At 36.1% G+C, this 25,261-nt stretch overlaps 1 non-coding gene across 1 annotated transcript; it reads right to left on the bottom strand.

Annotated features, from left to right (window-relative positions):
* Nucleotides 1–478: 478 nt before the first annotated feature.
* On the bottom strand, nt 479–581 carry LOC115836186. The gene has a single exon (XR_004031171.1). It is a non-coding gene; the product is annotated as a small nucleolar RNA U13 (small nucleolar RNA).
* Nucleotides 582–25,261: the final 24,680 nt, after the last annotated feature.

The following is a 25,261-nucleotide window of genomic DNA, read 5'->3' as shown; positions in this document are numbered from 1 at the left end:
GTGTGCCAGTGCTTTTGTCTACCACTAACCACTCTCCTATTCTTCGATAATGTAATGGTCATATTCTTTTAAAGTGTGGCAGTTTCATTCAGCAGTATGTTTTCTTAGCTAGAAAGTATATTTCCCAGCCTCCTTTTTAATTTGTGTGGCCATGTTACTATGTCTGGTCAATGGGATGAGAGTCAAATCATCTATATATTTTCCTTCTCTTCCCACTTACTGGGAGATGACAAGTGAAGCAGCTCCCTTGGACCTGATGGAAGCCGCATGTCAATTATGGAAGTCTCTGTTGCCTTCTACTGTCTATTTTCACATTTTTAGGCAACTTTAATACAGCTGCTTATATCACAGATAGCAGGTGAGAGAGAAGAATGATCAAGTGTTTGATATGTGTACTATTTCTTTATCTTCCAGTATAGCAATTTTATCATTCAATAATAATTTATGCCAATAGATACTTCTTTTTTTCCTACATTCACATCAGATGGATAATGCATCAACCTCATAACAAGGTTGGAGGGAAGCACATCTCATAATAAATGTGAAAACCCTTTCATCCTGTTTATGAACTACAAAAGGATCAATAGGTACTTCTCTTACATATGGATACTTTAGAAAGTGTTATCTATCAGTCTTTCATAGTCTGATGTATAGGAATATAATCATAGAACACAATAAACATATTGTTGACAATAACAGAGCTCAGAATAATCAGAATTTAGACTGTGGATGAGTTGGACGAGCAGCACATATTTAGTTCTGGAGAACAGAGTACTTGGTTAAGAATGTCATTAGGTGATTAGATTTGCGTAGCTATAAATAGGCCACTATCAGGGCCCTGTGTGATTGAATGAAAAATAAAAAGGCAAAAGTTCAGAAAAATAAAAATTAGCAGGATCAAAAGTTAACTCTGGCTCTTTTGCAGTTTTGATCAGAGATCTACTTGTATGCATTGCATTTTTGGATCACATTCTACATATAGGGAAACATAGGTCACCAAGGACTAGTTTTGGCTTTTTGCGGCACAAGGGGTAGTGCCTAATGAGAGCCATAAGGAAACTCTCGCAGGCTAGAGTCATTAGTCAAACCCAACTCAGCCCAGGCCCTTTGTCTAGTAGACATACAGTGATGTCTACTCTATACCAGAATTTACAGTTTGAATTTAAAGAAGGATAAGGAGAGAGAGGGAAAAACAAAAACAAAAACAGAATAACAAGAGAAACAATGAACAGAGGGAAGGAATATTTACCAGACACTGCTATTGGAAGGAAATTCACATTATTTTGTTTATATGACTCCTCATCTTGATTCTACTTCTCCATTTCCTCTTCTCTATTTTAATAAAGATAGGCCTTTCAGGTTTCTCTTTTTAGTGACCTATGAAACTTATTCTGGTGAATGTTAATGAAAAAGTTGTTGCTTGAAGTGTTGAAGTTATTTTAGTGCGCTTCTGACAATGAATGCTATTTTTCAATAGAAAGAGAATTCGCAATTATGAAATTAGAAAAAGCAAGCAGATAATGCCATTTTATCCTAATAGTGACATGTAATATATTATCATGCTAAAAGTCACCAGTATCAACACATCACTTTGAAAGAATGAAGGTGCATGGTTGAACTAGAAGCAAAATAAATTTTACATGAAATATAAGATTTTCCTCGCCTCATCCCCACTTGCTCTCTGTCTTTCCTGAAAGCATCTGCTGTTGAAAGAGCTTGCCAAAAATGTCACTGCCAGATTTTGCTGGACATGGGCTCTGATCATTTCCAAATGACAGAAAATCAGCTGTGGGATTTAGGCTCTAAGTAATCATTAACCATAGGCCCTGCATTGACTGGGTGGAAAATATAATGTTCTTAATCTGCCTGATCTGAAAGGTCAAGCTGTGCCACATGCTGCCTGCTCCCAAGGATTCAATACCAGCCACAATGACTAAAACAATAAGACAGCTTTGCCCTAAAAGATAACACATTCCATTCCCAGTGGTTAGAAGTAAAAGCACCCAAGTGCATATTCTTCATGTTAGAGGTAAGGCATCAATAGTACTTTTTTCATAGAGAAGAAAACCATGGGGAAAGATTCAAACATTAGCTTTATGAAATAAAAGAAATGATGGTGCTGGCATCCGTCAGTACAGTAGTCACAGCTTTCTTTTTTTTTTTTTTCTGTCTCTTCTAATTGAATGTCTGCCTTTGTAAGATAGTCATGTATTCTCCAGGTGAAAACGTTGCCCAAATTCTTCCCAATATATCCTTCAAACATTTATTAAACCAATGGTATTCAAAGACCAGAATTTACTTAAAACTTCTATTTCAATAGCTATTGCTGTCAAAGTATCTAAGTGCATGGTTCTTTTGTTGGAACTCAGGTATTTGTCATTATAGATGTAGTGAATCAGGACTTCTGGCTTGTAGTTCAGGATGTGAGGAGCTTAGGAGTCACAGCCTCATCCTAACAAGAAGCAGAAAGCTGAACAAACTGAAAAATTAACAACTATTCTTAGATCTCTCAGGGGAGTGAGCACACAGGGTGAACTGCTACCCCTAAAATGGAAGAAACAGAAAGGTGGCTGCAGAGAATCACAACTTTCCAGGGCAGAAGGCCGTGAGTAGAATCCTCCGTAGGAACCAAAGCTGGGGTAGGAAAACCTGAAGTATAATTGAAAAATTACCCTGGAGGCTCAGTGTAGACAAATCTAAGAGACAAAAACACTAGGGGAACTCAGGGCTGTGTGTGTGTGTGTGTGTGAAAGAGAGAGAAAGAGAGGGAGAGAGAGAGACTTTGTGAGTTTTATTTCCAGGAGCTCTACCAGGTCCTCACAGTGAAGATCAGAGAAAAATTCCCTTGTGCTTCCGGCATGGGGAGTAGAAAAGAAACCATTTTGAAATACATCAGAGCATACTGTTCTTAACAAGTCCTGTCCTCAGGAGAAACTATTTTATCAGAGCCTAACATAGGGCAGGGAAATCCAACTTCCAGCCAGCCCCCTCTAGGCATTCTGTCCCACCTGAAGCAAGATGAAGACTGAGAATGGGTACAGGCTCCACAAAAAAAACTGAGACCTAATCTTAGGACTATAGAATGCGTCTCCTTCCCTGACATCTTACCACTAAATTACTAAAGGCAATTTACTGCAGCTCCTTTTACCCAGTATTTCGTGTCCACCCTTGACAAAAGATTATAATGCATTATAAACACACGGAAGAAACTGAAAGAGCATCAGAATCTGAGTCAGATATGGCAGTCGTGTTGGAATTATTGGACCAGGAATCTTTTTTTAAAAAAACTATGATTAAATATGCTAAGGACTTTAATGGAAAAAGTAGACAACATGCAAGAACATATAGATAGTGTCAGCAGAGAGATGGAAATTCTAAGAAAGGATCACCTATATATATACTCCTTGTATCTAAAATAAAAGTTGAAATTACAAAAAGAAAAAAAATACTAGAGATAGAATAAAAATGTAACAAGATGAAGAATGTCTTTGACGGGCTCATTAGCATATTGGACATGGCTGACTCTCTGAACTAAAGGATAGGACAACAGAAACCTCCAAAACTGAAAGGCAAAGTGAAAAACAAGAACAGAATAAGAACTGAACAGAATATGAATGGAAACAAGAACTGCGGAACAACTACAACTGATGTAATGAGAGAAAACGAGAAAGGAAAGGAAACAATATTTGAGGCGATAATGACTGAGACTTTCCTCAATTTAATGTCAGGCACCAAACACAGATGCAGGAAGCTCAGAGAACACAAAGCATGATAAATCAAACAGACAAACAAATAAACAAACCAAAAAAACAAAATAAAACTCAAAGATCAAAAAACCTCAACCACCTAGACTTACTATATTCAAGCTTTAGAAAGTCAAAGATAAATTAAAAAAAAAATAACCTTGAAAGAAGCCAGGCAGAAAAATACCTTAACTACAGAGGAGCAAAGATAAGTATTATATCTGACTATGCATAAACCATGCAAGTAAGAAGAGAGTGGAGTGAAACATTTAACGTGGTGAGAGAGAAAACTACCAACCTAAAGTTAGGTACTCTGAAAAATTACTCTTTAAAAGTGAAGGAGAAATAAGGATTATGTCAGAGAAAGATTGAGGGAATTTTTTTTCCTGTAGACCTGCCTTGGAAGAAATATTAAACAGACTTATTCAAAGAGAAGGAAAATGGTATGTCAGAAATTTGTATCTATGTAAAGAAAGGAAGATCATCAAAGAATGAATAAGTGAAGGTAAATGAAAACTTTTATCTTTCTTTTCTTAACTAATCTAACAGAAAACAGTTAGCTTCAAATATAACACTGTATTTGATTATTCATGCAAACGTGTAAGTAATATATAACATATATATTAAGTGAAATAAATACCAGCAATAATACAAGAGATAAGACTGATAAATGAAGAATATTTTATTATTGTAGGCTACTTGAATAACCCATGAAGTAGTATAGTGTTATTTGAAACTGTACGTGGATTAGTTGTAAATGTGCTAGGAAAATCACTAAAAAAAGTTTTTAAAAAGGGGACAATTTATATACTAAGACAGAAGAGAAAATAAAATCATATAAAATGCTCAATTAAAATAAAAAAGGAGCCTGGGAAACCAACTGAGAACTCGTCTTTACACAAAATTTAAAAAATCAGCCAGGTATGGTGGTGTACACCTGTAGTCCCAGCTACTTGGGAAGCTGAAGTGGAAGGATCAATTGAGCCCAGGAGTTAAAGCCTGCAGTGAGCTGTGATCATGCCACTGTACTCCAGCAGAGGTGACCGAGTGAGGCTCTCTCTGGGGAAAAAAATAAAGCAAAAGTTAGAAAAAGTGTAAATGACAAAAATAAAAGAACAAGGGCAACAAATAGAAAACAGTAACAAATATGGTAGATATGAGTCCAACTATATCAATAATCTCTGTAAACATCAATGGCCTGAATAAGCCAATTAAATGACAGAGATTGTTAGAGTAGATTAAAAAAAAAACAAGACCCAACTGTATGTTGTCTATAAGAAATCCACATTAAATATAAAGATACATATAGATTACAAGTAAAAGCATAGAGAGAGAGATATTATGTTAACATTAATAAAGTGGTTGTAGCTATATTAACTATTAACTTTAGACAGCTGACTTCATGGAAACTTATCAAGGATAAAAAGGGCATTATATAATGATAAAGGGGTCAATACTTCAAGAAGACAAAACAATCCTTAACGTGTAGGTGCCTAACATAGAGCATCAACATATGTGAGACAAAAAATGAGAGAACTGCATGGAGAAATAGATTAATCCATTATTATAGATGGAGACTTTAAGACCCCTATCTGGGGGAGGCTGAGGTGGGCAAATCACGAGGTCAGGAGATCAAGACCATCCTGGCTAACACAGTGAAACCCCTACTCTACTAAAAAAAATACAAAAAATTAGCTGGGCGTAGTGGCACATGCCTGTAGTCCCAGCTACTTGGGAGGCTGAAGCGGGAGAATCGCTTGAACCTGGGAGGCAGAGGTTGCAGTGAGCCGAGATTGTGCCACTGCACTCCAGCCTGGGCAACAGAGTGAGACTCCGTCTCAAAACAAACAAACAAACAAACAAACAAACACCCTATCTGGCAGGCAAAAGAATCATTAAGGACATAGTTGAACTCAAAAGTACTAACAACCAACTGGATATAATTGACATCTATAGACAACATTATCAAACAACAGTAGAATACGCATTCTTCTCAAATTCATACGGAACAGTTACCAAGACAGACAATTTTCTGGGTCATAAAACATGTTTAGCAAATGTAAAAGAATAGAAAACCTACAATATCTGCTCTCAGACCACAGTAAAGTTAAATTACAATTCACTAATAGAAAGATAGTTGGAAAATTCCAAAATTCTTGAAAATTAAACAATACACTTCTAAGTAACATGTGGGTCAAAAAAAATCTCAAGAGAAAGTAAAAATAAATGAAAACACAAATTATCAATATTTGTGAAATGTGGCAAAAGCAGTGCTTAGAGAGAAACTTATAGCATGAAAGAGAGTTCTAAAATTAATAATCTAAACTTTCACCTTAGGAAAACTAGAAAAAGAAGAGAAAATTAAATTCAAAATAAGCAGAAGAAAAGAAATAATTTGAAAAATAGAGCACAAATCAATAAAATGGAAAACAGGTAATTAATACAGAAAATCAATAAGACTAAAAGCTGGTTCTTTGAAAAGATCGATAAAATTAACAAGTTTATAGCCAGGATAACTAAGGAAAAAAGCAAGAAGACACAAATTACTAATATCAGAAATGAAAGAGGGGACATACAGATCCTATGGACATTCAAAGGATAATAAAGGCATATTATGAACAAAGCCCATGCCCACAAATTTGATAATCTGGATGAAATTGATCAAGTTTTTGAAAGACACAACTTGCCAAAACTCACACAAGAATAAATAGACAATCTAAATAGACCTGAATATATTTGTTAAAGAAACTTAATCAATAATTAACTATCTTCCAAATGCAAGCACCAAGATGGGTTCACTGGTGAAAACTACCAAACATTTAAGGAAGAAATTATACCAATTCTCTGAAATCTCTTTCAGAAGATAAAAGCAAGGAAATACTTCCTGTCTCATTCTATGAGCTCAGCACTCCCCTATATCAAAATCAAACAAATACATTACAAGAAAATAAAACTATAGACCAATGTCTCTCATGAACATAGATGCAAAAATTCTCAAAAAATTATAAGCAAATCAAATCCAACAATGTAAAAAAACAAAAGAATTATACAACATGACCAAGTGGGATTTATTGCAGGAATGTAAGTCTATTTGAACATTTCAAAAATCAAATAATATAATTATCATATTAACAGGCTATAGAAAACAAAATCATATGAAGATATAAATAGATGCAGAATAAACACATAACAAACACCAATACCCATTTATGATTAAAAATTCTCAGTAAACTAGGAGTAGAGGGGCATAGCCTCAACTTCTAAAAACAACATTTCTAAAAATCCTACAGCTAACGTTGTACCTAATGGTGAAGAATTTGAAGTTTTCTCTCCAAGAGCAGGAATACGGCAAAGATATCCTCTCTCGTCACTGCTTTTAAACATCATAATGAAAGTCCTAGATAATGCAGTGAGACAAGATTTTTAAAAAGTATAGATTTAAAAGGAAGAAATCAAGCTGTCTTTGTTTGCAGGTAACATGACTGTATATAGAAAATTCAAGAGTCAACAAGAAAAAACCCTCCTAGAACTAATAAGCAATTTTTGCAACATTGCAGTATACAAGGTTAAAGTCAATTTTTTTCTTATATACCAGCAATGAACAAGTAGAATTTGAAATTAAAAACACATTAACATTTATAGTAATATCTCCAAAATAAAATACTTAGATATAAACCTAATTAAATATGCATAAGGTTTGTAAAAGGAAAACTAAAAGTTCATTAAAGATATCAAAGAACTAAAAGGAGAGATATTCCATGTTCATAGATAGGAAGACCCGGTATTGTTAAGATATCAGTTCTTCCCAACTTCATATATAGATACAATGTAATCTCAATCAAAATCTCAGAAAGCAATTTTGTGGGTATCAATAATCTGATTCTAAAATTTATGTGGAAATACTGCCCCAGAATAGCCAACTCAAAATAAGCAGAAGAAAAGAAATAATTTGAAAAATAGAGCACAAATCAATAAAATGGAAAACAGGAAATATAACAAAAGAATAACAATGTCAGAGGAATAACAAAATCAGAGGGCTGACAATACACAGCTCCAAGAATAAAAAACTACAGCTATCAAGACAGTGTGGTATTGGCAAAAGAACAGACAAATAGATCAATGGCACAGAATAAAGAGTCCGGAAATAGACCCACATAAATATAGTCAACTGATCTTTGACAAAAGAACAAAGGCAATAAAGTGGAATAGACAGTATTTTCAACAAATGGTAATGAAATGACTGGGCATCCACATGTAAAACAATAATCTCGACCTGAAACCCTTCACAGAAATTAACTCAAAACAGTTCATAAACCAAAGTATAAAACTCAGAGCTGTAAAATTTCTAGGAGACAACATGGGAGAAAACCTAGGTGACCTTGATTATGACAATGACTGTTTAGATACAACACCAAAGACACTATTCATCAATGAAAGAATTGATAAGTGGGACTTCATTAAAATTAAAAATTCCTGTCCTGGGAAAGACAAGCAAGTATGAAAAGTCACAGACTAAAAGAAAATATTTGCAAAAGGCACATCTGGTAAAGGACTGTTAGCCAAAATAAAGAAGGAGCATTTAAAACTCAAAAATAAGAAAGTGAACAATCTAATTTTTAAAATGGGCCAAAGATCTTGACAGATATCTAAACAAAGAAGACCTACAGATAGCAAGTAAGCATATGAAAAGATGTTCAACATCATATGTCATTAGGGAATTTCATATTAACATGACAGTGAGATACCACTACACACTTATTAGAATGATTAAAATTCCAAACTTTGACAACATTAAATGCTAATGAGGATGGGACAGGAACTCTCATTCACTGCTGATGGAAATGCAAAATGATATAGCCACTGTGGAAAAGTTTGACAGTTTCTTATGGAACTAACCATATGATTCGGCAATTGCGATCTTTGGTTATCTACCCAAATGAGTTGAGAACTTATGTCTACACCAAACTCTGTATATAAATATTTATAGCAGCTCTATTTATAATTGCCAAAAACTTGGAAGCAACAAAGATGTCTTTTAGTAGTTGAGTGGATAAATAAACCTTGGTACAAGCAGACAATGGAGTATTATTCAGTGCTAAAAAGAAACGAGATAATCAAGCCACGAAAAGAGATCTAAGAAACGTAAATGCACATTACTAAGTGAAAAAGGCTGAATAATTAGATTGGCATTGTTTCAAGCAGCACGATGAACATGGTTTCTGGCACATCAAATGGCATTAAATACATCTTTATTGAACTAAATGATCATTTCAGGGAAATAGAGAGACAGTCCCAAGAAGGTTTATGGTTACTTTGACTCATAAATTTGAAGTTTTCTGAGCAGACCATCAAGTGACAAGCAAAAGATTAAAGCTCAGATGCACATGATGAAAAGTCTTCCTTTGAAAAATAAATTCAGTCACTGCTGGATCAAGTCAGTTCTCTCTTGTGCTAGCATATCATTTCCTTCATCAAAATGTTGCTGATAGGTTTTGTTCACCCAACAGATTATCAGGATACCCGGCTTTTTCAAATCATACACCGCCTATAATGTGATACTATTTTCTTTCTTTCTTTTTTTTTTTTTGACACGAGTCTCGCTCTGTCACCCAGGCTGGAGTGCAGTGGCGCAATCTCGGCTCACTGCAAGCTCTGCCTCCTGGGTTCACGCCATTCTCCTGCCTCAGCCTCCCGAGTAGCTGGGACTACAGGCGCCTGCCACCACGCCCGGCTAATTTTTTGTATTTTTAGTAGAAACGGGGTTTCACCGTGTTAGCCAGGATGGTCTTGACTTCCTGACCTCGTGATCCGCCTGCCTCGGTCTCCCAAAGTGCTGGGATTACAGGCATGAGCCACCGCGCCAGGCCAATGTGATACTATTTTCAACATACTGAGGAAAATGGAGTGGCTGCTAAAGGAGATGACTCTTCTTTCTTTGTGGAGCACAACTTTACAGGTGTTCCTGATCTCCCTGAAGATGTCAGGTACGTGTGGTATTTTTTTTGTGTATGTGCAGCTGGTGGGTTTTATCCTATCTTCCTTAACAACATCATTTTAGTTTCATTACATTCAAATAATAGCATTCACTTGGATGTGCCATGTATTCTGATAGGTGGTGGAGATAAAGAGAAGCAAGGCATTGTCCCTGGTATAAAGAGCTCACAATCTCATTAAGGAAATAGAACTGTAATCTACAATTAAAGTGCAGGAAATGAATTAAGAGACCCAGTTTCTTCAGGGGCCATTTCATTGTCTTATATATGTGAAAATATGCAGATGATGTTATCACTAAATGTCAATAGAAAGAAAAGACTGACCAGAAAAAGAACCAGAAAAACGATACCTCTTTGGTATATTAAACAAGATTTACTTGTCTAAAAGAAACATAAGGAAATCACAATTAAGATACAGTCATATATAGCATAGCAATGTTGTGATCAATGATAGACCAAATACATGACAGTGGTCCAATAAAATTATAATGGAGCTGCCCTATACAGGTGTATCATTTGAAATCTTTTTATACCATATTTTGACTGTACCTTTGCTTTGCTTTGTGTGGCTATGTTTCAATACACAAATACTTACCATCGTGTTACAATTGCCTACAAAATTCAGTAGAGTAACATGCTGAACAGGTTTGCAGTCTATAAACAACAGGCTATATCTTATAGCCTAGAAGTATGGTAGGCTATATCATCTAGGTTTGTGTAAATACACTCTATGATATTTGCCCAGTGACAAAATTGCCTAATGGTCCATTTCTCAGAATGTATCCCTGTCAGTAAAGGATGCATCACTGTATATAAGGGAGAGATCATAAATAGCCTAACTTATAGGTAGAGATTTAGGCATGATAACTTCTGCAGGATATTAAAGATAGAGCCTAATTCCCCTCCCTTGGAATGTGGGCTGGTTTTAATGACTTTCCTAGTTACTAATGCAATATGATAGGACAAGCTCATAAGAAGCCATGTACCTTCTGACCAAGCCTCTTAAACCTTTCTTCTTGGAGCTCGGCTTTCAATGCTATGAGGAAAACCCCCAGCCTGCAGCCCTGGCTGAATTCCCAGCTGACCGCCAACTGCAACTTGCCAACCATGTGCATTTTCGAAATGGACCCTTAAGTCCCAATCAAGCCATTTCGGCTGATGCTCATAGAGATGAGCCACCTTACCAAGTCCTGCCCTAATTACAGACTCATAAGCAAAATAAATGATTGATGTTGCTTTAAGCCACAAAGTTTTGGGATTTTTTTAATGTAGCATAAGTAGCTGGAATGACTTCTAAGCAAAGCTTATTGTAAACATAACTTTCTACTTTCAGGTTGACCCTTATTTACGTAAAATTGAAGTAGCCCAGTATACATCCTTGCCAGGACATAAGCTGGAGCATGCACTAGACCAGGTTCACCAACTTATAAGAGGTGACAGTTATTAGATAACCTTGAAAGTCATGCTTTAGGGCTTATTCCACAGTTTCAGGTAAAAAAATCCCCCATTAATTGACATAATTTGGGGATCCTTCAAGTAAGACAGAGTTACCACTGCCAAAGACTTGGCTTCATTGAAGCCAAGCCCTAAAGCCTCTTTTGGGCCAGGTGCAGTGGCTCACACCTGTAATCCCAGGTCTTTGGGAGGCTGAGGCAGGAGGACCACTTGAGGCCAGGAGTTCAAGACCAGCCTGGGCAACATAGGGAGACCCTATCTCTACGAAAAGAAAAAAAATTAGCCAGTCATGGTGGCATGCACCTATAGTCCTAGCTACCTGGGAGGCTAAGGCAGGAGGATCTTCTGAGCCCAGGAATTTGGGGTTGCAGTGAGTTCTGATTGTACCACTGCATGACAGCCTGGGTGACACAGAAAAAAAAAGAATCATTTGCAGTGATCTTCCAGTCTGGAACTCCACCTTTAGCCACCACTTTATGCACTTCTATAATCATTTTAAATATGGAGCAATAGATGACCTATTTTAGTCACTGGCAGGCCTTTATGAGGGTAACCAAGAAATAGTACCAAGATGAAGCAACAGAAAACATCATTTTAGAACCAAGCTATTGCACCTAATAATTGTCTTTTCTTTCAATGTTATCCTGCTGTGTCTCATTTCTATTCTCATGTATCCAACATTAAATCCTCTCCTTAGATTTTCCAAACATAACATTTCAGAAGTTATTGTGCAAAGTTACATAAAATTCAGGTTGTGCAAGTTATACATAAAAAATGTAAGGATTTATAAAGCTCTTCACAGCCCAAATACACTTATTTAGTTAAATTAGTTGCTCTTTCTTGGCCAACATCTTTTCCATTAAAGAAGTAAAGGTTGGTGATTCAGACTCCCTTAATCAAGAAGAGGATCTAGCTTTTCTAGTTAGATTCTTGCTTCTGCTATCATTGCCACTTCCCTAATGAGTTGAGATTGCATGTTTCGTAAATCTGAACTGATGACTGCTGAGAGAACTAACGCTTTCACTAAACCATTCCCCAAAGTAGTAACGATGAAAAATACTAATATACTACTTATTATGAGCCATTCTTTTAAATGCTTTATGTGATTAACTCAACAAAATATGAGGTTACTTTCTATTTTTATCCCCATTTTATCAGTAAAAAACTCAGGCACAGAGATACACATGACATTTTTATTTTCTCTCTCTCTCTCTTTTTTTTTTTTTTTTGTGGAGACGGAGTTTCACTCTTGTCATCCAGGCTGGAGTGCAATGGTGTGATCTTGGCTCACTGCAGCCTTCTCCTCCCAGGTTCAGGCAATCCTGCCTCCCAAGTAGCTGGGATTGTAGGCACCCGCCACCATGCCCTGCTAATTTTTGTATCTTTAGTAGAGAGGGAGTTTCACCATGTTGACCAGGCTGGTCTCGAATTCCTGACTTCAGGTGATCCACCTGCCTCAGCCTCTCAAAGTGCTGGGATTACAGGTGTGAGCCACCGCGCCCGGCCTTGCATCCTCACATGACATTTTTCACTGTCATGTAGGTATTAATTACAGGAGCTGGTATAGGATCTGAGGCAGTTTAGCTTCAGATTCTATGCTCTTGACCTCTACTGTTAGGATCCCATTGAAAGATGGGAGTGAAACTGTGATCTTGTATCCGTTTGTGTGTGTATGTGTGTGTGAGAGAGAGAAAGAGACAGAGAGAGGAGACAGAGAGGCAGAGAACAATAGGGTGTTTTGTGTAATTTTTGGAAAAGGAAGAGAAAGATAAAAATAATATACTTGTCAACTGTGGGCCACATATGCAAATCTATTATTTCAACATTGTCTAGATATGACAGGATCTTATAATTTAAAAACTCTAGGCATCCCTTCCAGGGAAGAAGACAGGAAAACACTCCTATCATCAAACAATATTTTCAAGAACTTATTACAACTTAGGCACTGTAGGGATAAGGGAATTTTCAGGGCCCTGTTCTAAAGTGGCTTATAAACTCAGTAGAAGCCAAATCACAATGTGAATTTCAAAGCCATACAAAACCTGCTAAGTGCCAAGGAAAAAATAAAATTTAGGTGTTATAAGGCTGTGGCAATTTAGAAAACCTTCATAGGGAGGTGAGTCAATTTGGGATAACAAAGCCAAGAGCTCATTTGGGGATGTAAATCCATCAAGGACTTTGCAGGGTAACCCCTTTTCTGTGTGTCTTGCTAAAAACAAAGCCCAGAGAAGCAAGCTCCTTGGAAGCAGCCAGCACCAAGGAGAGAGCCAGACAGGCCTGCCAGCCAAATGGGAGTATCTCAATCCCATGGAGTCTTGGCATGGTCCCATAAACAACACTTGAGTGTTGCCAGTAAAAAGCTCAGGAAACCCCACCAGTCTCCTGGGAAAGACAAGTGGCTTCTTTCCAAAAAACCTAAGGATGTAGTTCTTATTTCACCCCTACATGAGAAACATGAATTCTCCCAGACAGTAATGGTCTCACCATGGTTTGTAATCTGCTTGTTTGCAACTTAAAATTGATAATGAAAAAGCAGTTATTTTGAACCTTTCTTTAAATGTAAAGAAATAGAAACATTAGCTCCACATAACATTTCTGTTGATTACAACATACCCATTAGGAGAAGGATTATGACTTTCTCAATCTTTATCCTTTTTGGTGAGGCTAGCTTTTTTTTTTTAATTCCTTTCTCATAAAACTAGTGAAAAGCACAATATAAAAGTATAAAATAAAAATATATATTTTTAAAAATTAATGCTGAAGTAATATTTTCAAACGATGAGCTAAAAGACAGAAGACAGAATCCTGAAACAAAGCCAGACACACAAGCAACAGCATCTTGATTATCACATACCCAAGTAAAATCATGTATATTTATGTTAAGATATTTTGCTAGATTCGTGGATTTTCTCATAAACATATAGTAGATAGAGTGAAAAAAAGGCGTAAGATGAGTTCAGTGAGTTTGGTGAGAATTTACTTACCATCTTGAAAGAATAGTAACAAAGGTGGGAATGATGCAAAGGGAGGGAAACCAGCATTTGATCAGCTCATGTTCTCTCAGTCTCAATTGCACAAACTCCCTCATCTCTCCTGGCTGCTTTGTCAATCCTCGCTTACAAACCCTGCATATAACCTTCATTTAATTTTCACTAATGGAAGAGGATGGTGTGTGCAGAAGTGGTACAGCATTTCCCCCCACTAGTTAATAAATGGGCAATTTTTTAAAAAATTATATACTGTTCATTCATTTGCAGAGAATGAGACATAGTTCCCTGGAATACACTGGTGCTATTGTCAGTAACAAAACTGCAGTACTTTAACTGCTATTTGAACATTCATCTACTGATTTTCTCAGTGCCTAGGAGATGAAGTCTTTATATCAATGTAGACTCTGAAAAATATACTAAGAGCCAAGAAAAGAATTAAATTTAGTTATAGAAAGCAGTCTTTAAACCTAAGTTATTTTTGAACACTTTCTCTGCTTTTGAGCTGTATGTTTGGAGTACAGCAAGCAGGTAGGAAAATATGACAACTATTAAGCACTTCCTGCTTATATAACACACCATACTTGTACAAGAAAAATAATTGCTCTTTCAGGTTGATAAGCTATACCTAAACTCTGGAAGGGTAGAAAATTTTGGCTGGAAGTAGAAGGTGCATTCTCTCTTTCTATGTATATATACTAAGGCCTCTAGTGTAAGTGCTAAGAAGTATTGAATTAAATGTTTTAAAAGTTAATTCTTCAAACTTACATTTTTCTAGCACTATGCATCTCACAGTCTGGAGTAAATGAATTGCATCTCAGTATTCTAGGCAGGCCTCTTAAGTCTTGGCCTGGGAATTACCCGGACCTTTTGTTCTCTCCAGTAGTTCCATGTTCACTCAGTTTGAGTGTGCACTCAGGGTTATGTGATACAGGAAGACAAAACACATAGTAATTCCCTGTGTATTATTTAATCCATACTGTGATAAATAAAAACTCTTTATATGTCAGAGAAATTGAGTGGTATGCTGAAGTATATTTATGATATTTACTTATATATTTGTGACTTGCAAAACATCTTGAACTTTTTGAGGGTATTGACTTTATTTTCATCCTTGTATCCTTCATATTAAACACCCAATAATGTATTGTAAATGGTGAATGAGTAAGTACTGAGCTTGAAGTTAGAAAAACTGGGTTCGTATTTAGGCTCTATCTCTTGAATGGCCATCTTACATTGGACAATTGGGGTAATTTTATGGAAGCCATTTAATTTACCTCAATCTATTCTTTTCTAGTACGTTGAAAGAATCAGAATCATGCTGACTTATATATCTCATAAGCATGGTACAAAATGATTACCATTTTCTTATAAGTATCTTTAAATTTCAGACAATTATCTTGAAAAATTGATAACCATTGTTGATATCATTATTGCCAATTATTTTTTGGGGTAATAATTGTTTATATAATAAGCCTGCAAAGAGATAATTTTGAAACTAGAAGAGATAAGATATACACATAAAGGCATACTTAATGACATATAGTTGGATAGGTTGAGAATCAAATAGTATAAAGGCAATAAGCGGTTTAGAATTTCAAAGAGGACCATTACCCAGTCCAGTGGCATTCAGGAGGAATCTTATGGGAGGGCTGGGAAGTACATTGGGCCTTGAAGTGAGAATAAGTCTGGAAAAATGAAGAGAGGAAAAGATAGTTTTGACAATCAAAGTGGTAGGAGCACAGAAAGTTAGGGATTTGCACAGCGTGTGTCATAAACTATGAGAACATCTTGACTAGACTATGGATGATTTGCATATGGTATTATTAGAAAATGAAGTTGAGATGGTGAGTAGGGTCAGGAATACAGAACACCTTACATGCTGGGCTGAAGACCTACTAAACAGTATTAATGAAAATGCCAGGCTTTCAGGCTTGACAATATTTACCTTCTACAACTTAATATGGAGAAGAGAATGTAGCTGCGATACCAATTAAGAGAGTCCAGAAGTGAGATAATGTGAGTAGAGATAGAAGAAATGGAAATTGACATAATTAATAAATTTGGACCCAGACACATGATCTTTTTAATAGAGATGAATTTCCTGTGGTTTCATATTTAACTAGTGGAGTGGTGAGTTATAAGGTAATGGACAATTTCTCAATTTTGCTTTTTTCCTACCCATTCCCAATTCCTCCTGGTTCTGGAAAGTAACACACTGATTTTTATCCTGGCAACTATTCATGTCCTTCCTTCTTTCAGTCCATGTGGTTCAGGCCATGTTGATTTTACCCCTGGATGTAGAGTCTTGGATTAGTCGTCTCCACCACGTAATAATGGAGACAAGCCAGTGAGACATAGTCTTGGAACTTTGGTTAAAATTAGGGAGGAAAAGTTGGTATTGCTGAAAAGACAGTATGTCTTGCAGCAAGTGCTGGCAGCCATCTGGCCATGTGCAGTGAAGTACCTTTCTGAGAATGGAGCCAATACAGAAGGAAGCAGCCTGAAGAATGGAGAGAATACTAACTTGGAACCCTGGAAAAGTCGAGCTTCTTAGTTTTCTGCCACTTTCAATTGACATGATCCTAATGAATACATAGGCATTAGAATAATTAAATTTTATGTTTTACATCTATATCAGTTTCCCAGCGCAGCCATAACAAAATACCAAGATCTGGGTGGCTTAACAACGGAAATTTATTGTTTCACAGTTTTGGAGGCTACAAGTCTGAGATCAAAGTTTCAGCAGGGTTGTTTCCTTTGAAGACCTTTGTGGGAGAATCTGTTCAATGTCTTTTTCCTAGCTTCTGGGGGTTTGCTGTCAGTATTTGGTGTTCCTTGGCTTAGAGATGCATCACCCTGATCTCTACCTCCATCCTATCATGGCATTCTACCATGTACAGTCTGTCTCTGTGTGCAAATTTCTCCTCTTTAGAAGGGCATAATGATACTGGATTAGGGCCTCCTTTAATGATCTTATCTTACCTTGATCATCTGCAAAGACCCTATTTCCAAATAAGGCCACATTCGTAGTTTTTGGGGTTAGGCCTCAACATCTTTTTGGGGAACAGAATTTAACACATAATAGCATCCAATTCCTTTCCATGTTTATAGAAACAGTTGGAAATTAATAACCTCTGATGCTCCCAAAGTAATCAACAGATACAGATGAAACATTCAGCTTTCTTGCCTTCAACAAATCTTTCCTTCACTCAACTTCATTAGCATTCATTCTTAAACTGCGTCTTATCACCCAAATAGTTACTAAGGTAAAACACACAGAAAACACTCAGTGTAGTGCATTAAGCGTAGAACTATTCCATGGTTGAAAAGCATTTGCTTCCATAGGGTTAAAGGAAGAGCTTACAGGATGTGAAGGTATCTGATATTTTTATTTTGTAAGGCCAGCCACACACAATGCCATCCATTTGAGTTATACTGCTTTCAGTGTCAAAGATTGAGATGGATTACATGTTGTTGTGTCTGACCACAAAGAGCAAAATGGCTCTAGCTTCGTGGGCCACCCTTGCATGGACATTCTTGATTTTTCTCACAGTTGTTACAGATAAACGATACATTACAACGGAATGTGCTTCCTGATAGCATGTGATAATAGGAATGTAATAAGTTAATAAGTCTTCAGAAGTCAGAAACGAACACCACATAAAAATAGTTAGCCAGGGTTATTATCTGACCAATCTAAGTAGTTATATGTGAACCATAGGGTATTGAGTATAATATCCCTTTCTAGGCTTGGTGCTTGCACAATGGTATATTGCTGGTTTTTTTGCATTAGCTGGCCGAGCAAGTTGTTGATGACTTCCTTAATGGGCATCACCAGGACATAACCAAAACCAGACAAATCTTGGGGTTCTTAAAATACAAGATTTAAGAAAACTTAGCCCTTTGAAGTAATTGAAATAGTATGGTTTGTATTTGCAAAGGGTAAGTTCTTTGATGAAAGTCATCAGATAAATACTGCCTCATAGTTTCCTGTCAATGACAGAGGAAACTCAACAGTAAGTCAATGAACATAGGCACTTACTGTATTGCAGGACGTTCTTACAGAAGAACAACACAGAGATAAAGTAGAAAGATTATAAGCTTTAATGCCAGCTTATACCTGGTTTTAAATCCTGGTTCAGCTATTTGCTAAACTGTATGATCTCAGAGCTACACTCTACTTGTGTGAAAAATAAAGAAAATGCCTCCATCACAGGGTTGTTGTGAAGACTAAATGGCATAAGATGCAAAAACACAAGGACAATGACAATCATAGGTAATAATTCAACAAATGGCAGCTATTACTGCTATGAAAGGATAAATAACATATTAAATTTCTTATTTTAAGTTTGATGTAAAAATATTTTGGAAAGGTACATTTAAGAGTTCTTTATTGAATCTGTGACTAGTCATGCATTTCTCCAGTGGTCTAGTTGCTATTGTTATATTCATGGCTTGGTCTCTTGGAAGAAAATGACAAAGTGTTTTCAGTAAGCTGTATACTAGTTCCCATTTGTTTTTTAGATGGCGGTGCCTTAGGTTGAGTTCCCCAAAATTAGGGTCTGAGAAGAGGATTCATGTACAAGAGATTATTAAGTGTTCCTGGGAAAGAGTATCAAGGAACTGTGGGACACAGAGCAAGGAAGGAGAAGAAGCTAAGGAGGGTATCATATTGGTGAAGTCCCAGGTAGGGTCATTAAAGATGTGTCCCACAGGGGAGCTTTATAAATTGTGCTTCAGAATTGTTCCCACCTAAGGCAAGGGAGCTGGACTTTCCTAATCCAGCACTAACTAATCAATCTCTGGCTAAGGTGACAGTGCACAGTAGTATACAGAATGCAGAATGCAAGGGCATCTGGAAGCATGCCTACAGTGTCCCCTGCAAATATATCATGCAAAATTTAGTAGAAATATTTTCTATGTATGTTTATACTGCACATACATTAAAAGAATGGCAATAGTGCATATATAAATGCACATACAGATGAGAACTTCAATTCGTCAATTTCTCTAACTTCTCCAGCTTCTACAATTTCTGCAAGTACTATTTCGACATCAGAAATTAGAAATGTGAAGCATATTTCCTAGTGTCGGGTCTGGGGAAAGGGGTAAGAATTCCTAACAGACAAATAACTCTCTAACTGCTCTTAAATGTTTACCTTCAACAGGCATATCATCCAATACTAGTTATAGAAAAAGAAATAACATAGACAATACCTAAAAATGCAAAGCAAACCAAGGCAATTCATTAAGTGTAGGTAGAGACAGTATTGAAGTCTTGTCATCATAATATTATTTCCCCCATAATTAGGTTTAAGTAGAAGTGACTTGCTGAACATCTACTGCTTATGTCATATAATTTATAAGCAATATTATATAAACTATTATTAATTCAACGTTAAAGTCAAGAAAAAGATTTACATCGGGCAAATTCTTATAACTCACTTTATTATTTTATTTTTGGCACAAATTTATGAGGTCCTTTGTTCAAATCCTTGTGAAAATTTCATGTGTTTGTAATATGGACCCTTAGATTGTAAAGGTAGCTGATTCTTATTTGTCTTACTTATTTTGTTCCAAAAATAGATGAACTTGATAGGTAAGAAGTGAATCACTGTTACAATTGTCAAAGCTGATGTTTTATAATCTTGTAAAATTTCAGCTCTCCCCAAACAACAAAAAATAGAATGAAAGATAATAAAAACTGCACACACAAAGATACTGTTATTTTAGGCAAAATGTGTAAAACTTTATTATCTCTACAAATACATATATTTGTAGATATATTCCTATATTTTCCCTTTTCTGTGTATTATTTTCCCTTTAGTTCAGGATTTAAATACATGGCTTTCTCCCTAGATTACTATAATAAACTATTAAATATTCTAACTCCCATCATTCTCTTCTCCAATTTTTCTAATGTTGCTGCCAGGTTAATCTTTTCATTTGTTTTTTCGCTCTGTCGCCTAGGCTAGAGTACAGTGGTGTGATCTTGGCTCACTGCAACCTCCACCTCCCAGGTTCAAGTGATTCTCCTGCCTCAGCCTCCTGAGTAGCTGGGATTACCAGCATTCACCACCACGCCTGGCTAATTTTTGTATTTTTAGTAGAGACGGGGTTTTACCATGTTGGCCAGGCTGGTCTTGAACTCCTGACCTCAGGTGATCCACCCATCTTGGCCTCCCAAAGTGCCGGGATTACAGGCAAACACCTCCTTTCCTTACACTAGAGCCTTCAATGGTTCCCCATTACTTATAGTCACCCTCACATTTAAGGCCATTTATGATTATAATCCTCTAATCTAATCTTTCAGATTTACTTTCCACTTCTTTTTGATCCAGTTAATTTAAATAGCTTACGTGAATACAATCCTATCTTTCTTAATTCTCTGCCTTTGTTTTCCCAAAATTGCCTGCACTCTCATCCCTGCCGATTGAAATTTTACCTAGCTGATAATACCTAGAAATATAGTTATTTCTGAGTGTGGTAATTTTTATTGTAATTTTTATGATTTTCTGTGCTTTCTAAGTTTTCTATACTAAATTTTTAAAAATTCAGAATAAAACAATAAAGTGTATAATCTCAGTCTTTCAAGAATTGATTCCTGTATCACCATCATTCTGAAGCCTTCACTCACTCTCAGTCTCTTCTTTCTCCAAAATCAGGGTACCTTTATTATATTTGCTGGTTATAAATATAATAAAAGCTCATTGTAAAAATAATTTAACAATATGAAAATGTATAAAGAAGCAATAAAAATATCCCATGACAAGCTAAGTGTATATCTATACATCTATTAATATATACACACACACAAAATTGAAACAGTTCTAAACATATTTTTTATAGCCATTCCCTATTTTTCTTTCCTTTTAATTAATTATATATCATTAACATCTTTCTCTGTCAACACAAATAGTTCTATCTCATTATTTTTAATGGCTGTATATTCATAAAATAAATGACCAATATTGTGTTGATGGACATTTAGGACATTATCCAGCTGTTTACTGTTATAAACAATGCAATAAACATCCTTTCACTTAGACTTTTTTGGCACCCTTTCCAATTAATTCCTTGGGAAAGATTCTAGCATTGGACCTGGTGGCTCAAAGGGCATACACATTTAAAATGTTAATAGACAAGCTAAATTGCCTTCCAGAAAATTGGACCAATTTGCATCTATAGCAACTATGTATGGAAGTCTCCGTTTTCCCATTTTTTATAACACTGGATACTGTTATCCATTTAACAAATCTGATTATTAGATAATCTTCTATTTAAGTGGATCATCTATATTTTTTCTTTGGCAAAATACCTAATAAAAACCTCTGTTTTTTTATCAAGACATCAACCCCAAAAGAACACAGATTGTATTTATTAATTTTTCTAGGTATTTGGTAATTATTTCTAAGTCCTACCTCTTAAAAACACAGATGCATTTAGTGCATATTTACATTTATTTGCCACTTAGTATTCTTAAAAATTTACCAGAGCACTCTTATATTTTTTTCTATCCTGCAATACTATCCCTTAAGTCCCCCTATCTGTCAACATAATGATACTCAATGACGGCAATGAAAGCCAAAGAATAAGGCATTTGCATCTCAGTTATAATATTGCTAATATAAAAGAACTATTTTCTTCTTTCATTAACAGCCTGGGGCATGTGAGCCTGGGATATTGCTAAGGAAATTCTCATTGACTCTAATATTTAGAGAATATTCCTGTTTTTATTTGTAATGAGTCACACAAACACAAATTATGTTGGGATACAAGCTTAAGGGGTTAGCAGTGTTTTAAAAACAAGTGTCAGACTCATGTGAAACACCTGGTGAGATGTGAATTTTTTTGCTTGAGTAGTTCTAACATTAGTACTGCACAAATATTTGGAAGTATAATCTTTTGTCTAAAAATTCATACTGTATCAATGCAAAATAATCACAAGTTATCTGCTATTAAATTTAAGACACACATTTCTAATTAATGTCTCTATATTTCTTGAATTAGGGGGTACACTATTCATTATGGATGGAAACACAGGAGCTTGGAATTGTATTAGTGGCTCTATTAGCTATTGGCCTTACTTAGGGTAGTAACATAAACTTTCTGTGTCTCAGTTTTTTCATCTCCATGATGAAATAATTAAATTATATATTACTGAAGGCTTATTCCATTTTACCATGTTACTATATCATGGGCCATTATAATATGATGGCTTTGGAGTATGTATAGTGTCCAGGAGTGCAATTCATGTAATTTAAACTGAAAATAAAACTCTTGAACCAAGCAGAGAAGCTATAGCTTTATACAGGAGGTAAGCTTTTCTTAACCTTTGAAATCTTTAAGGTTATAAACTAAAATTTTCCCTGTAAAGGTTTTAGGAATGGAGAGAAGAAGGTTTTCACATTCTTATTTTTTGCTTCTCTGAAGAGCTTTATTTTTTTCTAACTATGCATATCTATAACTTATTTTTAAAAAGGCAACTGAGATTATCTGGATGGTCAAATTATAGGGTTTTTTGTTGTATTCTTTTTACATTTCTATATTCAAAAATGAATAAAACTTCTAAATTTCTTTTTTTTCTTTTCGAGTTTCCTCTTTTTTGTTATTATTATACTTCAAGTTTTAGGGTACATGTGCACAACGTGCAGGTTTGTTACATATGTATACATGTGCCATGTTGGTGTGCTGCACCCATTAACTCGTCATTTAGCATTAGGTATATCACCTAATGCTATCCCTCCCCCCCTCCCCCGATCCCACAACAGTCCCCGTGTGTGATGTTCCCCTTCCTGTGTCCATGTGTTCTCAGTGTTCAGTTCCTGAGATATTTATATGCATGTAAAAAGTATGGACATTAACTGGGGTGGTTTTGTGCCAGGACTCCTGGAATGAAATCCAAGAATCCAGGATTCTCATTCTGTCTTCTCCATTCACGTTCTGACCTCAGGAACATTCCATAACTTCCTTTATTCTTTACCTCAGCAACATCTTTATTAAGCTCCTCTACTGTGATGAAGCTTTAGAGGTTCATATTCTTAAGGGGAATATCAGAAAACAGATTATTACAACAATGCAATAAACCACAGTTTACATTTTAGCAACTACTTTTTACTAAATCCTTGACCACAAATGACGTTACTAATATCTTTATTTTTTTTGCTGTCTGATAGATGAAAAATATTTTCTTACTTTATTATATGTTTATTTGATGTTTAATGATGGTGAAGTTGAATATCTTTTTTATAACTTTATGATCCATCGATCCTTTGTGTGTGCGTGTGATTCTTGTGATTATGTCCCTTGCTCCTAATCAGAACACACAAGAACAAAGAGAAGGGAGTACTTACCTAGCCCTATCTCTGGGGTCAGGAGAGGATCTTCTAGCTGAGGCTGGAGGGATGAGAAGAGATGACAGTTTGTAGAGAAGATGAATACTATTACCTGTCGGCTTCAAGTTTGCCTTTCTATCCTCAGCTTTGTGATGCTGGGACTGCAACTATGAAAACAACCTTGTTCTCTTGCCACCTGGCCGCCTGTCAGGTTTTGCGTTGGGGAAACTAGAGAGCAGGAGAAGGGGAAACAGGATTTCAGTCTTCCTGCATGCTTGCTGTTACTCCGTGTCTCCCCAAGGCAATCCCTTCACCTTGGCAGCAGTAGTTCGTTCCAGTGCCCATGCTGTTATATATTTATTTATTTTTTTCTTTTGATTTGTTTCTTGTTTGTTGTTTTTGCATTCCAAAAACTAGCCTCATTACAATCCCTCAGAGATGCCAGCAGCCACCTAGAATGCCCCTTCTTCGGAGGTCTGAGTCCCAACTTTTCCCCTTGCCCCCACTCCTCCACTCCTGGTATACCACAGATATCAGGCCAGCACCCCTCCCTGTAGGTCTGAGTCTGTGGGATTCCCCCTACAAACCGCAGAGTTCTCTGAGCTCAACTCAAGTTCAACCCCGTCCCTTCCTTCTTCCCAGGAAGCGGCTTACTTTGGCCACTATCTTTGTTTTACCCGCCAGCACCTATGTAACCATTTATATTAAATCCTTTCTGTTGAAACATATAGTGTGATTTGGTTTACCTATGGGAGCCTGACTGTTGGAGAATCACAGTAACTTCTGCAGAGAAATATGAGGTTCAGCATTTACCTGTTAAGGCTGAGGGGCTGTAGGGCAACTGGATTTTGAGTCCAACAGGCAGCTGGAAATTCCAGACTGGAGCTCAAAAAACATATTAAAAGTAGAAATATCAGAATCATCTGTTTCCTCATTTACATAAAACTGTGATTGGTAGAAACAATCACTTTTAGCTTTTAATATTCTCTATTTAAACAGAGACATATAGACATGTAGAGTTCCTTGTTTTAAATGTACATATAGACATGTATAGTTCTTTGTTTTAAATAAAGATGTGCTTCACCATAAAAGTAGCTGAGCAGCTGACTTACTTCTGGATATCTTAAGTTATAGAACAATCAGGAAAGTATTAAAATTTGGAGAAAAGTCTTCAAGCTTCATGCCGTCAATTACACCAGAAATTCTATGTGGTGGCAATGTGGCCTGTAAAATTTTGAGAGTGGTAGTAGAAGTTCAAATGTCCTCATGATTTTGAGTGGCTTGAGTAAAATTGGAGTGAAGATGCTAAATGCGATAGTATCCCACAACACAAGAGCTTGGAGTGGATGAGCAGTTGTCCATTATCACTCCATGAGAGGCTGTCTCTTTCCTTCTACCAGTTTTCACAAAAGGAAATCTAAATACTACTGGAGAGTTCTAGACATTAGGCTAAAGTCTTTTTAGATCCTAAGAATGGAAGACCAAGAGAAAGGCTGAAAAAAACAAAACACTACAAAAATCATATCATAGAATGATTAAGTCATTAAAAACTTTCCAATATACTTGAGACTTCTATTCCCCATACATTGTCATCCGATTGAAGTGGTCATTGTAGCTAATAAGCTGATATGAGATGGTACTTTTGAAAAAGATGCTGCCTTTGGGAAAGACTCATATGTGACTTTCTAAGGTGATAAGTTCAAGGGAAACCTTACTGAGACACTCCAATGATTTCAAGGTAGTTT

Source organism: Nomascus leucogenys, chromosome 7b (genome assembly GCF_006542625.1).
Source record: "Nomascus leucogenys isolate Asia chromosome 7b, Asia_NLE_v1, whole genome shotgun sequence".
Lineage (NCBI taxonomy): Eukaryota > Metazoa > Chordata > Mammalia > Primates > Hylobatidae > Nomascus > Nomascus leucogenys.
This window is presented reverse-complemented; position numbering and strand designations above follow the sequence as displayed.